General features: G+C 40.2%; 1 protein-coding gene across 2 annotated transcripts in view; it reads left to right on the plus strand.

Annotated features, from left to right (window-relative positions):
- The window catches only part of polg2 (polymerase (DNA directed), gamma 2, accessory subunit), a 38,325-nt gene that overhangs the window by 2,580 nt on the left and 21,204 nt on the right, over positions 1-14,541 (plus strand). The window lies entirely within an intron of this gene.

Genomic DNA, 14,541 nt, shown 5'->3' on the forward strand with positions numbered 1-14,541 from the left:
CCTCATGTCGTTCCAAACCCGTAAGACCTTTGTTCATGTTCAGAACACAAATTAAGATATTTTTGGTGAAATCCGAGGGTTTTTTTTTTTATCCCACATTTAAGGTCCAGAAAAGTAGTAAAGACATTGTTGAAATAGTAAACGTGACTACAGTGGTTCAACCCTAATGTTATGAAGCAACGAGAATACTTTTTGTGCACAAAAACAAAAATAACGACTTTATTCAACAATTTCGTTTCTCCCCTGTCAGTCTCCTATGCTGTTTACATTACATACTGCAGGCTTCCATGTTCTACTTCAGTATTGATCGACGCCATAGAGGGGCACTCGAGTTAGTGACTCGAACTCGAGTCGCACTCGAATCGCATTTTTAATAGGCTTAACCTGAAATGACTTCAGACTTGACCCGACTAAAAGGTCTCGTGAAAAGTCTTTTATCCTTAACTACTGATATCATAAGGAAAGAATTTGTGTTTTATTTGAATGGTTTTATTATATCTGCGTCACATTTCCCTACGTGTTGCGGTAGATCGGACCCTTGTCATAGAATTTTATTACGTATGTCTGTGTATTGTGCGTAAACTCTGAAACGTTGTAAGAGTCCCATGAAACATGACGGAAGCCACCGTGCCATGTGTTCTTTCATTTGGGTTTATTAACATGTCAAATCGTCTAGATGCAAAGAATGTGGGAAAACAATTAAATTAAATTTTATGAGACATTGCATCCACAAAGGTTAGTCACATTAAAATACATAGCTAGCTAGATAGGCTATGCTGTGGCATAGCTGCATATGGCTCCTTTGGATTGCCAGCCTGTTAAAACAACAACAACAATCTGTTTTATCATTCTTTTCATAGTATATGCATCTTTTCTCTCTCTTAATTTGTGTCCATGAGAGAGAGATAGAAAGAGATGTTAATCCATTTATGACTTAAAATCTAAGCATATTTTAACATATTGCAATCAGCATGCATAGTTTTCTATTGACTTAAAGGGTTAGTTCACCCAAAAATGAAAATTCTGTCATTTATTACTCACCCTCATGCCGTTCCACACCCGTAAGACCTTTTGTTCATCTTTGGAACACAAATTAAGATATTTTTGTTGAAATCCGATGGCTCAGTGAGGCCTGCATAGCCAGCAATGACATTTCCTCTCTCAAGATCCATTAATGTACTAAAATCATATTTAAATCAGTTCATGTGAGTACAGTGGTTCAATATTAATATTATAAAGCGACGAGAATATTTTTGGTGCGCCAAAAAAAACAAAATAACGACTTATGTAGTGATGGCTGATTTCAAAACCCTACTTCAGGAAGCTTCGGAGCGTTATGAATCAGCGTATCGAATCATGATTCGGATCGCGTGTCAAACCGCCAAACTGCTGAAATCACGTGACTTTGGCGCTCCGAACTGCTGATTCGACACGCTGATTCATAATGCTCCGAAGCTTCCTGAAGCAGTGTTTTGAAATCGGCCATCACTATATAAGTCGTTATTTTGTTTTTTTTGGCGCACCAAAAATATTCCCTTACATCTTAGGACCTTTATTACAAACAAAACAGATGATAGAAAGATAATGTTTTTTCTATATAATACAACTTGAATAAAAATAAGATTTTTGAGTATGAGGTTTTTTTGTTTTGTTTTTTGGCATGAAATGACTTGAGACTTGACTCAGACTTGTGACAAAAGACTCCAGACTTGACACAGACTAGTGATAAAGACTTCAGACTTGACTCGGACTTCAGATGAAAGACTTGTGAACATCTCTGGCTGACGCTGTTCACGTGAGCAGCACAATGTTTGCGTGTGACGCTGATGCAGGAGCGGGCCAATAATGAGCCGGTGTTCTGACGTAGTACACGGAAGCCTGCACAGTCTATATAACATAAACTGCATAGGAGAGACGAAATTGTTGAATAAAGTCATTTTTTGTTTTTTTTTGTTTTTGCGCACAAAGTATTCTCGTTGCTTCATAGCATTACGTTTTTTTTTCTTTCTTTATATAGCGCTTTTTACAATACAGATTGTTTCAAAGCAGCTTTACAATGATAATAGGAAAATTAATGGACAGATTATTTTGGCTTTACAGTAGCTCTAGGAAAAAGTTATCAAGCTAAAGTAAGTTTTTGATTGAATCACTACCGTTATAAAAATCGTTAATTATTAACTCAGGGGTTGCTTAAATGACACCTTTTTAACTGAAAACAGAAGACTTTTAATGCGTTCTTTGCCATTCATTTACGTGTTTAGTCTATAGGTATGCACGTTTGAATGTGTATGTGCACAGATGCTTAGTCTTTTTTACAAAGTGACATTGCCAAATTACTTGTCTGGCCTGCATAATACAGAATTATTAGTCGTTTCCGCGGATCCATGTGAACTGGAATCATTTTGATAACGTTTTATCTATATATAGGGAAATAAAAGGGAAGGAGGCCTTCACAGGGGATAGTTTAGTTGACACTTCAGGGCTGCGTTGTCATCGTGTCTAGGTGCAGGTCCTTCATCTCATCAGGATACGGCCTGGATCTGGCAGACTACAGTAAACCACGGAATAAACAAAGAGAGACTAATATTAGCGTAGACGCCATTCTTCTTATGATGTAGCGAGTACATCAGGTGTTATGGAAAGTGTTCCCGGGTACGGCTGACCTAATTTATGCAGCCTAACAATTTACATGATTTGAATTATAGAAGTAGATAATGTGTTATGTGTATGCCAGGTTAAAGAGCTGCATATACTATGAAAAGAATGATAAAACAGATTTTGTTGTTGTTTTAACAGGCTGGTAATCCAAAGGAGCCATATGCAGTTATGCCACAGCATAGCCTATCTAGCTAGCTATGTATTTTAATGTGACTAACCTTTGTGGATGCGATGTCTCATAAAATTTGATGTTGTCGTTCCGGTGTCTTAAATTGTTTTCCCACATTCTTTGCATCTAGACGATTTGACATGTTAATAAACCCAAATGAAAGAACATATGGCACGGTGGCTTCCGTCATGTTTCATGGGACTCTTACAACGTTTCAGAGTTTACGCACAATACACAGACATACGTAATAAAATTCTATGACAAGGGTCCGATCTACCACAACACGTAGGGAAATGTGACGCAGATATAATAAAACCATTCAAATAAAACACAAATTCTTTCCTTATGATATCAGTAGTTAAGGATAAAAGACTTGAGTTGCTTTTGAAATATTCACGAGACCTTTTAGTCAGGTCAGGTGGCTGCATAAATGTGTTTTTAGTCTAGATTTAAACTGACAGAGTGTATCTGCTTCCCGAACAATGCTAGGAAGACTGTTCCAAAGTTTAGGTGCTAAAAAGGAGAAGGATCTACTGCCTGCGGATGATTTTGATATTCTAGGTATTATCAACTGGCCAGAATTTTGAGATTGCAATAAACGTGAAGGACTATAATGTGTTAAGAGCTTGCTCAAGTACTGGGGAGCTAAAACATTTAGTGCCTTGTAAGTAATTAGCAAGATTTTAAAACTTATATGATGTTTAATAGGGAGCCAATGCAGTGCTGATAGAACCGGGCTAATACGGTCATACTTTCTGGTTCTAGTAAGAACTCTAGTTGCTCCGTTTTGGACCAGCTGGAGTTTATTAGGCATGCAGGGCAATCACCCAGTAAAGCATTAAAGTAATCTAGCCTTGAGGTCATGAATGCATGAACTAACTGTTCCGCATTTGTCATTGAGAGCATATGTCGTAATTTAGATATATTTTTAGGATGGAAGAATGCGGTTTTACAGATGCTAGAAACGTGGCTTTCTAATGAAAGATTGGTATCCAAGAGCACATCCAGGTTCCTAACTGACGACGAAGACTTGACAAAACATCCATCAAGTGTTAGACAGTTTTCTAGGTTATTATGTGAGGAGGGTTTTGGTCTACAAGTCTACAAGGTTACAAGGTTGAACCATTGTAGTCACGTTAACTATTTTAACGATGTTTTTACTACTTTTCTGGACCTTGTATGTGGTAATTATGTTTTTTTCTATGGGGGATTAAAAAAAAGACAATCGTATTTCATCAAAAAATATTTTAATTTGTGTTCCGAAGATGAACAAAGGTCTTACAGATGTGGAATGACATGAGGGTGAGTAATTCATGACAGAAATTTCATTTTTGGGTGAACTAACCCTTTATCATTCACATTAAATGTAAGAATATCACTAACACTGGTGAATAACAGTATAAGGTAAGGCTATTAAATATCAGTCCCAAACTAGTACTAGTAATAAAGTTAAGTTGGTATAAAACACCAAAGTCATCAAAAATATAGAAAATAACAAAAGTCACCTTTATTTGTATAGTGCTTTATACAATACAAATTGTTTCAAAGCAGCTTTACAGTGATAACAGGAAAATGATTCAGTGATGCAGACAGAGTTCATTTTGGCTTTACAGCAGCTCTAAAACAAAACGGTGTCATTGTTCAGTTGAAGTCAGTTCAGTGTTGATTCAGTTCCGTTGTAAAGACCAGTTCCCTTTCGAAAGGGAACTCTACACTGTGTTTGAAACACACATGGGGAACGTCATCACGTGAACCAGTGTCTGAAAACAATTATCAAATCTCACCAATCCTATTGGCCGGAGACAGTATATGATGTCATAATAGACGCAACCCAAAAGTATAAAAGGAGTGCCTAGAGAAGCAGTCAGAATCTTTTCGTCTTCAGGGACTGTTTTGTCTGATTGCGATTCTTCGAATCTAGTAAGAATAATTACTATGTCTAACAAACGTTTCAGGAAGTGTGTGGATCCGTGACCCAGGTTTCTGACACCCGATGACACACACAATCTGTGCGTTTTCTGTCTGGGCAAGGAGCATGCACGGAGGTAGGCTGTGCTGAGGCAGGGCGGCGGCTGAAATCATGGGGCTCTCAGGTGGAGATTGCTGAGGAGTTTGAGAGAGGTTTAAATCTCTCGCAACCCCCAGTGACTGACGAGGGTGAGCTGCTGGATGATGATGATGATGTCCTCTCGTTGACATCATCAGATCCAGTAGTGACTGCTCTTCTGGCGTTAAATCCAAGAGAGCAGGAGATGGCTGTTGAAGAGGAAGCAGGCGAGCCTGCTGAAACTTCAAAGCCTCCCTGCCCTGCGTATGCGGAGCTGCTTGAGGTTATGGAGCGTGCTTCTGGCAGGCTGCAGCTGCCTTGGAAGCGTGTTAAGAAAGGGGCTGCACGCGGACGGCTCGACTAGCGGTTCCTTTCTGGCCATAACCCGACAGCCCCCGTGAGCCTTCCATTCCTTCCTGATCTACATGTTGAGATCGAGAAGGCATGGAAGAACCGATACTCGGCTCGTATTCATGTTGAGGGACTGAGCCAGCATGGGTATGTGTTGATGCCCGCTATTGACAAGACGTTTGCAAACTATCTCATCACAGGGCGGGCTCCGACACTGCAAGCTCCGGTCCTGCCTTCTAAGCCCCTTAAAATGACTTCTCGTTTGAATGGCAGGGCACAGGGGTTAAATTGGGCTGGGGCCATCCGGGGGCTGAGCCCCGGCACATAGGCTTACCAGGGCTTGACATGCGCTTGTCCGGGACCGCAGGACAAGTGGATTTTTTTTGATGTGAAAGAGAATGTTACTTGCCTGACCAGACAAGTAGCTTGATTAAAATGTCAGTAACAACCAAAATGCGAGAATGATTCATTTAGCTTAAGTGGCGATTTATAGTGGATAGTAATATATGTACTGGCGGTGATATTGTGCTGTTGAGGTGCACGTAACCTCTTGAGGAGAATTCAAAACAAATGAGCTCTGCTCACACAAAGAAACTCAGTTATCATGTTGCAATAAAAATTCAATATGTGGGGTTTTTATAGCTAGCTCTTTACGACATATGACATGTTAAGCATCACACGACCGAAAGAGCTGAATTACTGAATATCACCTTGATTGAAATTGACACTAATTTAATACAACAGTTCAATAAACAAGTAGTTAATATTAATCACTTACGTTTTAGGTGCAATATTGCCTGTTTTTTGTTCTGTTGTAGCAGCGAAAATAGTCCCAAACAAAGCAGAATCAGCACATCTTGCAGCTACGCTCAGCCGTTTTGAATGATTCAGCGTTTTGAATGAATCAGTTGAGTGAAGATTCAATGGCCCATTCATAAACAACTGCTTCATTCTTGATTCCGCCTTTTGAATGAATCGTTTGAATAAATGAATCAGTGGCTCACTCATTAAGACGGTCACTTGCCGCCATCTACTGGTGGTTTAATTTCATGTTTAAAAGTATAAATTTCCCACCAACATTTCTGATTTGTATATTCAAAAATATTTAAAGAATCTCATAACATTATTGAATGCAGTTGTACTTTTTCGGTGTAAATTATTTAATTTGGTAACAGCCCTAGTCTTACTATTTTAATTTATCAAATGTAAGAATTTGAAATAAAAGATTAAACAAATTTAATTAGATTGGGGGGGAAATGCCCTTTATAAAGGTTAATAAAATACCCCCAGAGTAAATAACATAAATATGCAGATTTAAATATGCCACTGCTGATAAAACACAGATGAGAATGTTGCTTGTTTCAGAATAAATTATATTTACAACACAAAAAAATCCTATTTTTTTCCCAGGCAAGCTACTTCTTTACTCTGATGAGTAAATGACCAATTTAGTTGTGGAAAGAGACAAGGACAAAACAAGGCTTAATGTCCAACTCTGTATTTTGTATTTATACTCTTTCTTTTAATGGTAGCATCACTCTTATATTTGATACTGACACAAAGGAGAAGGCACAGGCCTACAGAAAGATTTTTTATTGTCATCAGATGTAGCTTTGCACACTACCAGCAACTATAGAATGATTTTGATCAGCATTTTAGTGTTCATTACAGACGGCTCTCTTAACTTGTTATATTTTAGTTTGTCAATTGATACGATTTTGTAGTCTTCGCATACACATGCACCCCTGAAACCACAGAGCCCCCCCACATAACAAATCCCAATTTAACCCCTGGCAGGGCATAAGCAGCAGCGGGTCAGGCTGGTGTAGCCTTACACACCATGGCGGTGTTACAGGCTTACCAGGCTGATCTGCTGAAGGATCTGGATCAGGGGCAGGGTCTGTCCCCTGAGGCGGTAGAAGAGCTGCGCCACACCATAGATCTGGCTCTCCGGGCCACTAAGCAGACTGCTGCCTCGGTTGGAAGATCGATGGCAGCAATGGTGGCCACGGAGAGACATCTGTGGTTGAACATGGCCGACATCGGGGAGAAAGAAAAGGGCTTTCTCCTCGATGCGCCAGTTTCACCCTCTGAACTTTTTGGTACCTCCGTCGAGGCGGTGGTGGGAAAGTTCAGAGAGGCGAAGACGTGCTAGGCAGTGTTTTAAAACCTGCATACCGCTCAGATCTGATCCTGGGCCCAGACGGACAGAAGGTCCTGGTCCGTCCCGATTCGAGGATCGGAGACCGGGCCAGAAGTCCAGTGTTGCCTCCTTCCATCCTTCTATGATGGTAAGTCTTTGTTCTTTGAGCCGCAGGGAGTAAGCTTGGTCTATATTTATATAATAAAATGTGCCGACCTTAGTTTTCCTGTATAGTCTTTCCTGGGTGTGTAAAAAGCAAGGGGATTTAGGGCCCTGAAGTTCCCATTAGGTTGGTTATCTTTGTGTTGGTTATATGACCACCTTTTCAGCTACCGTATGGTAGAGTAGCTTTTCTCCTCTGGTCATAGCTAGAGTTTGTATTCGAGATTGGCACTCTTTACTTCAGATAGATCTATGTTTAGCGTCGGCCTTCGGGGCCGCCTGACATTGTTTGGATTGGGTTGAGCATCGCTCCTCTGAGCTCTTGTTTTTAGAGTTTTTCAGAGTTGCTTCCTCTCTATTGAGAGTTTAAGAGGCTGAGTTTTAGCCCCAGGCAGATCTATGCTTTTGTGTGGCCAGATAGGCCCACAGCTTTAGCTGGCCTAGGCTAGAACTAGGGTTTAGGTGATATACTGAAGCATTTCACCCTATGTATTACTTCCCCTGTCAGGAGAGTGTAGTTTCCTAGTTCTGGCCTCCTCTTATCAGAGTTGTCAGATCAAGGCCCGTTACCCCTTTGGTGTAGGTGCAAGATAGATAGCAGCTAAGGTAGCAGGCTATTGCTAGTCTCTCTGGTGCCATTGTCTCGATGGTAGGCCCCTTATCACTATGTGAGTAAGAGAATGCTAGTGTTGCTGAGGCCCCACTTTTTTAGAACTTTAATGCTATACTTTGTTTAGTCTTTTCCCCTGAACCCCTTGAATTAACATTTAAGTTTGAGTGAAACAGTGTTAGCTTTCATTAAGCTCCTGTTCCCTAGGGTTCAGTACAGATATCTACTGTCTTTGGTGAAAAGTGTCCACCCTTGAAATTTCAGGGTAGTATGAATGAAAAGTAAAGAGTTCTCGTTTCTCAGGGTTGTTAATGCTTTAGTTCTAGTTTTTGCCCTACACAATGTAAGCCCAATAACTCTATTGCTGCCACAGGTTTGCACCTGTTTCTGTAGTAGTAGGCTTTGTTCTGGCCTCCTTCAGAGCATGGTGACTAAGTTTGTACTCCCCTTGCTATAAGGGTAAAAACTGTTTTTTTACTGAGTATATGGCCTGTTGGAATGCATAGCTCAGGTTGAGTTTGTTTAAGGAACCTCTTTATTCAGTTTGGTTCCTATGTAGCTCCCTTTTAGAGTTTTAACACTGCCACAAGATTTGATTGTGTTGTTTGGAGTAGAAGGCTTTGTCTTTGGGCCTCCTTCAGAGTACAATAGCTTGTTGTATCACAAGTTTTGTTGGTAGATGTTTAATTAGAGTTCGCTCACTTAACACTAGCACTGCCACAGGTTTATACCCATGGTCATTTGGAGTAGTAGGCCGGTGCTGGCCTCCTTCAGAGCATGGCAGCATATATTCTTTGTACTCCCCTTACTGTAAGGGTAAAAAGTGTTTTTTACTGAGTACATTGCCTGTTGGAATGTGTAGATTTTAAGCTCAGGTTGAGTTAAGCTAGGTAACCTCACTTGATAGTTTGGTTCTCAGATTATGCTCCCTTAGAGCTTAGACACTGCCACTGGCTGACACCCGTGTCTTTCTGGAGTAGCAGGCCATGTTTGGGCCTCTTTCAGAGCATGTTGGCGTAGTTTGTACTCCTCTTGCTTAAAGAGTATAAGTGTTTTACTGAGTACATTGCCTGTTGGAATGTGTTAAGGCAGGAACACACCAAGCCGACGGTCGGCCGTCGGGCAGTTTTTGTTCATCGGCCAACTAAGTTTTCTCAGTGTGTTCCGCACCGTCGGCTAAAGTTGGTCCTTGTCGGCTTTTTTTCAGCCGATTCGACATGTTGAATCGGCGTCGGAGCTCGTTGGTCCGTTGGGCCATCTGACCATTCTGATTGGCTGTTCAGCTACTGCCACCTGCTGGTACGGAAAGGCATTTCGTCTTACGCAGGTGCAGAACAGACGTGCTACTTGGCCGTCGGCTGTCGAGCGTCGGTTTGGTGTGTCGGCAACTTTGGACCCAGGCGCTGCCGACGTGAGCCAGCCCCACGGTCTGCTTTCGTCGCCACTAGTTCGTCGATGTCGGCTTGGTGTGTTCCTGCCTTTAAATTAGAATTAAGCTCAGGTTGAGTTAGATAGTTAACCTCACTGGAGAGTTTGGTTATCACATTGGCTCCCTTAGAGCTTAGACACTGCCACGAGCTAATGCCACGTGTCTTTCTGGAGTCTTAGGCCCTCTTTTGGGCCTCCTTCAGAGCATGATGGCGTAAGTTTGTACTCCTCTTGCTTAACACCCTGGAGTCGGCAGTATCGCCGGCGATACCACCTCGGTTTTTTTCTTATCATTGTGAAAGAGACTAAAAATACTCTGTCAATTTTGGACATATCAATTAAGAGTTATATACCATTCTAATCTGTGAAATGTCATCTTTTATTTGTGTACACTCAGAGTAAAAACAAAATGTTGTGCTTTTTGCAAAATAAAGAAAACTAACATGATGCGCGAGCCGCAGTCTCTCTCTGAATGAAGTCCAATCTGATACTCCCTCAGAAAATGAACTGTAACGTAGTGAATACTAATGACACAAAAATGAGACATATGTCTAAAAGTTGAAATGTCAGGTTTTAAATCATGTAAGTCAAATTGAAAACAAATATTCTCTGTTTATGTAATCTGTATGAAAATAGACATGTCAGTAGTTTGCGGCTCAGCTCATTATCCACTAATGCGGCCACTCCCACGAAGCGGTCACGCTATTCAGACGCAAATTCTGAGGCGATTCATTCAACAGAGTGAACGTCCGCGTCAGCTCAGAAAAACATATCAAGATTAGTCAGTTTCATGTACTTTTCATCGTTTTGAGATGCGGTGAGGAATAATTCTAAAAGGATTTACCTCAGAGGAAGAGCTGGTTTCACTTTCATTTCGAGGATCAACTATCGTGAAAGGTACTGATTGTGAAAGGTAAGTTGTTTTTTATTCTTAAATTCTTTATTCTAATCGCGATATAGTGTCTGTGAATATTAAACCGCAAAAAAACTGCTTTAATATGAATCCCGCGCATTTTTGTGTCAGTGTGAATTAATGCGGCAGATCGACACACAGTTTTGTTTACTGCACAATTTACATTAGTAAATTGCCATAGCTATTCCCAAACTATATTGCTATACTGAGATGAGTGAAATCGACTGAAATACATAATAAATACTGAAATAAAATGTGTTCGGAATGTATTAAACTGCACATTAACATTTAGGTTCTATACATAATATATAAAATACCATAGAGGTAATATGAATGTTTAGATGCTTTGCATCACAGAAATACATTATTTTTTAAAGTATATTAAAATAGAAAAACATTATTTTAAATTGTAATAATATTTCACAGTATTGCTGTTTTTTCTGTATTTTTGACCAAATAAATGCAGGCTTGATGATCATGAGACTTCTTTCAAAAACATTATAAATATCTGTTGTCAGCATGCTCACACAGGGTTTTTTCTTTTATCTCACAGATTTGAGAATCATAGTGACCAGATATTGGCCCACACTGGACATTCTGAATGAATATAATGGTGAGATCACTGACTGGAAGGGTTGAAAAGGTTTTTTTTTTTTTTTTTTTTTTCTCTCCAGTGCAGAAACACCAAACACCTTGGAATGCCAGGTAAGTGATGTTCACTTATATCTTTGAACAGGATTTATTTCCAGGTAAAACTCTATATCAAAATGTGCCCTCATTTATTCAAAATGTGTCTCATTTATATTGTTAACTATATTCTGAATAAACTACCAAAAAAAAAAAAAACTACTTTGTACTTTGATTTTTTTTTTTTTTTTTAGTGTCCTCTCACATAGCCTACCTGACTGAAAGGGCTCATTATACGGGTCATTATGCAGGTCATTATGCGGGTCTTTGTCTTCTCAGGTGTGAATCACAGCATTATTCATGAAGATTCACGCCTCCCGCATACTGTCTTTCTTGACAAGTGTCTTACAAAATTTAAATCAATATATTCTTTTATATGAAGAAGTAGGCAGGATAATTTTTTACATCATTTTGAAGCAAAAATTCTAGTCTACAACCTCCAATACCCAGAAGTCTTGTGAACACATATTTAATATTTATTTTGTGATCGTATTTCAGTGACTTAAGTTTTTTGATTTTTCAATAACCACGCATAAAGGTTATTCCTTCAAAAATACAAATGTACATACATGTTGCTCACATATTATGATAGCCTAATATGTGCTGTATACAGTGTATTGACACTTTTGCCATTAATATGTTTATAAGCAACTGAAGAAGCACAAATGTCAGGGCATGTCAAAACTTCTCCAGGGCCCAAAAAATCCTCAGACCCCAGAGGGTTAAAGAGTAAAAAGTGTTTTTACGGCGTACACTGCTTGTCGGAATGTGTTAAGGTAGACTGTTATGTGGGCGCTCTACAGTCTTATCTGCTAGTTTAACTCGGTTTCAATTTGAACGAGTTCCCATGTTTGTGGGAACCTGCTTTATCAGCAAATGAGCTGCTTTAGGTGTGTGGCCTTCACAGGCCACCCTTTAAGCTATTCCCCCCACATCTGAGTGTCTTTAAGCAGATTAAGCATGCAGTTTCACATGTCTGGCCTTTTGTTAGGCTGCTGTGATATATTTCTACACGATGTAGAATTACGTCATGTTGCAGGCCCCTTCCTGGGCCTCCATGATTTTGTGCCTACAGTATGGTTTATCTGTTAGGTTGAGCCCAGTACTCCCCTCGTTTGAGGGTTGTTCTGCATAGTACTTAGATCCCTAAGTCTGGTCAGTGGTTGAAGGCCTCTCTGAGGCCTCCCTATTCAAGATCAGCTCCTAGGCTGGTTGTACTCCCCTTGTTTGGATCTCTTTAGAGTGCACAGCCTCCTCAGTGCAAATAATCAGGCGCTGAGTAGATCCTAGGATTGAGCAGAGTGTTACTCAACTCATTGGTAAGGCTAAAAAGCGCTAAGCTGAGTCCTGCTCTATAGGATGCCTGTCTTTACGTTCTGGTCTAAGTTGGTTACTGCCTCTTTGCAGTCACTCTTACTGGATATCTTCTCTGAAGAATGTGAATTGAGACTCTGTGATCAGACAGGTCGTTGGCCAAGACTAGGTTGTTTTTAGACTAGGTCAGCCTCCCTGGTGGCATTCAGGGTTGACGTTGTTCCCCTGATGAGTGACTGGCTAGGGTTCCTTCGGGCCCCATGGCTACATTCTTTTAGAGGTACCCTCTTTTCTCTGAAAAGAAGTTTGGTCCCAGAAGCCTTTGAGCGGCCTTGGTAGGCCTTCTGTGGAAGGCCTCTTCGAGGCTTATAGCTTGGGCTGTTGGCCATAGGGAATGCTGTCACTGACAGCCTATGTATGACCCGTAGGGGGAGTGGTTCTGGCATTTCAGTTGAAATTGCTAGTTCTGATGTTTGTCTAGCCATCTTTGGCATGCACTCCCCTCAAGCATGGCAGCGTGGGTATATCGTTATGCGTTTCAAACTCCCCATATGCGTTTCAAACTCAGTGTAGAGTTCCCTTTCGAATGGGAACGTCTCAGGTTACATATGCAACCATGGTTCCCTGAGAACAGGGAACGGGACACTGCGTTACCTGCCATGCATCGGTGCTGCCTGCTGAACAGTCCCTTCAGACGATAAGGTTCTGACTGCTTCTCTAGGTGCTCCTTTTATACTTCTGGGTCGCATCTATTATGACGTCATATGCTGTCGCTGGCCAATAGGATTAGTGAGATTTGATAATTGTTTTCAGACACCGGTTCACGTGATGACGTTCCCCATATGCGTTTCAAACACAGTGTCTCGTTCCCTGTTCTCAGGGAACCATGGTTACATACGTAACCTGAGGCGTTATTAAATTAGTTCATTTCATCTATAAAGCAGTTCTGCAGAAAACAGTGTTGTCATTGTCCAGCTCAGTTCAGTTCTCATCCAATAGTGTCAGTGCAGTCAAATCAATAATATTGTTGAATATTTAATGAAAATAGTGGTAATTTGGAAACCACTGTTACCATGGTAAATATACAAAACTAACATGAACTGTTAATTTAACATATGGACTGTGATCCTGATGAACAGAATGAACATCATACTTGGATGCAAATCCTTCCCAAGTAACATACAACATACCAGTGTAATTCGTTGGTACGTTTTGGTCATTTCACAAGGGTGCATGCTATTAATTTAATTTTCTCTTTTTTTTTATATATATATATATATATATATATATATAATATAGTGAAGTGATATACAGCGCACGCAACTGAAGAGTGCATGATGCGAGCACAGTACAACGTCTGACAGGACAGGAAAGTTTGTTTTTCGAAAATAACTTAAAATAATGATACTGACAAATATTCTGCCAACTTTTCATCTGACTGCAGATACAGAATCTAAACGGTGCACTTTTCTCAGGCACACTTTTCTTAAACTGCGTCTGACATGAGTCAACAGCTTTCACGCACATCTTTCAAAATAAAAGTTTTGCATCAGAAAAAAAAAAAAATTACAATTCAGGGGCTTTTCCTGGGTCAAAAATGGTCTTCAGTGGTGGCAGACAATCACAGTCATCCACACACAGTACAAAGTACCTGGTAATAAAATGAACAACAAAGTAACACTGTAGAAAACGTGGCAGGTCTCTTATTTTGCATTCACTCTTGCAGAAACTCCCTTTATAATCAATATGCTGTGCAATAAATCTCTTATTGATAGTGTGTTTATAATTATTTTGGTAATAATGAAAGGTTTCACGAGTGTGCAGAACTCATGCTAAACAAACTCAGCGGTGTTGAGTGGATTCTGACTAATTTATCTGTTTGGCCATTGCATTCACATGCTCAACAGAAATGTCTGTGATTGGCTACAAAACTCAATGCTGCAAAATCATGTTGTAAATAAAAACCTTTGATGCTCTTCACAGAGCACTTACACAAACACTTACAGGAGCAGTTTAAAGCATTTTAAATCAGCCGGCTATCAGTCGGTACCAGTACTGT

The sequence above is a fragment of the Ctenopharyngodon idella genome, chromosome 6 (assembly GCF_019924925.1).
Source record: "Ctenopharyngodon idella isolate HZGC_01 chromosome 6, HZGC01, whole genome shotgun sequence".
Lineage (NCBI taxonomy): Eukaryota > Metazoa > Chordata > Actinopteri > Cypriniformes > Xenocyprididae > Ctenopharyngodon > Ctenopharyngodon idella.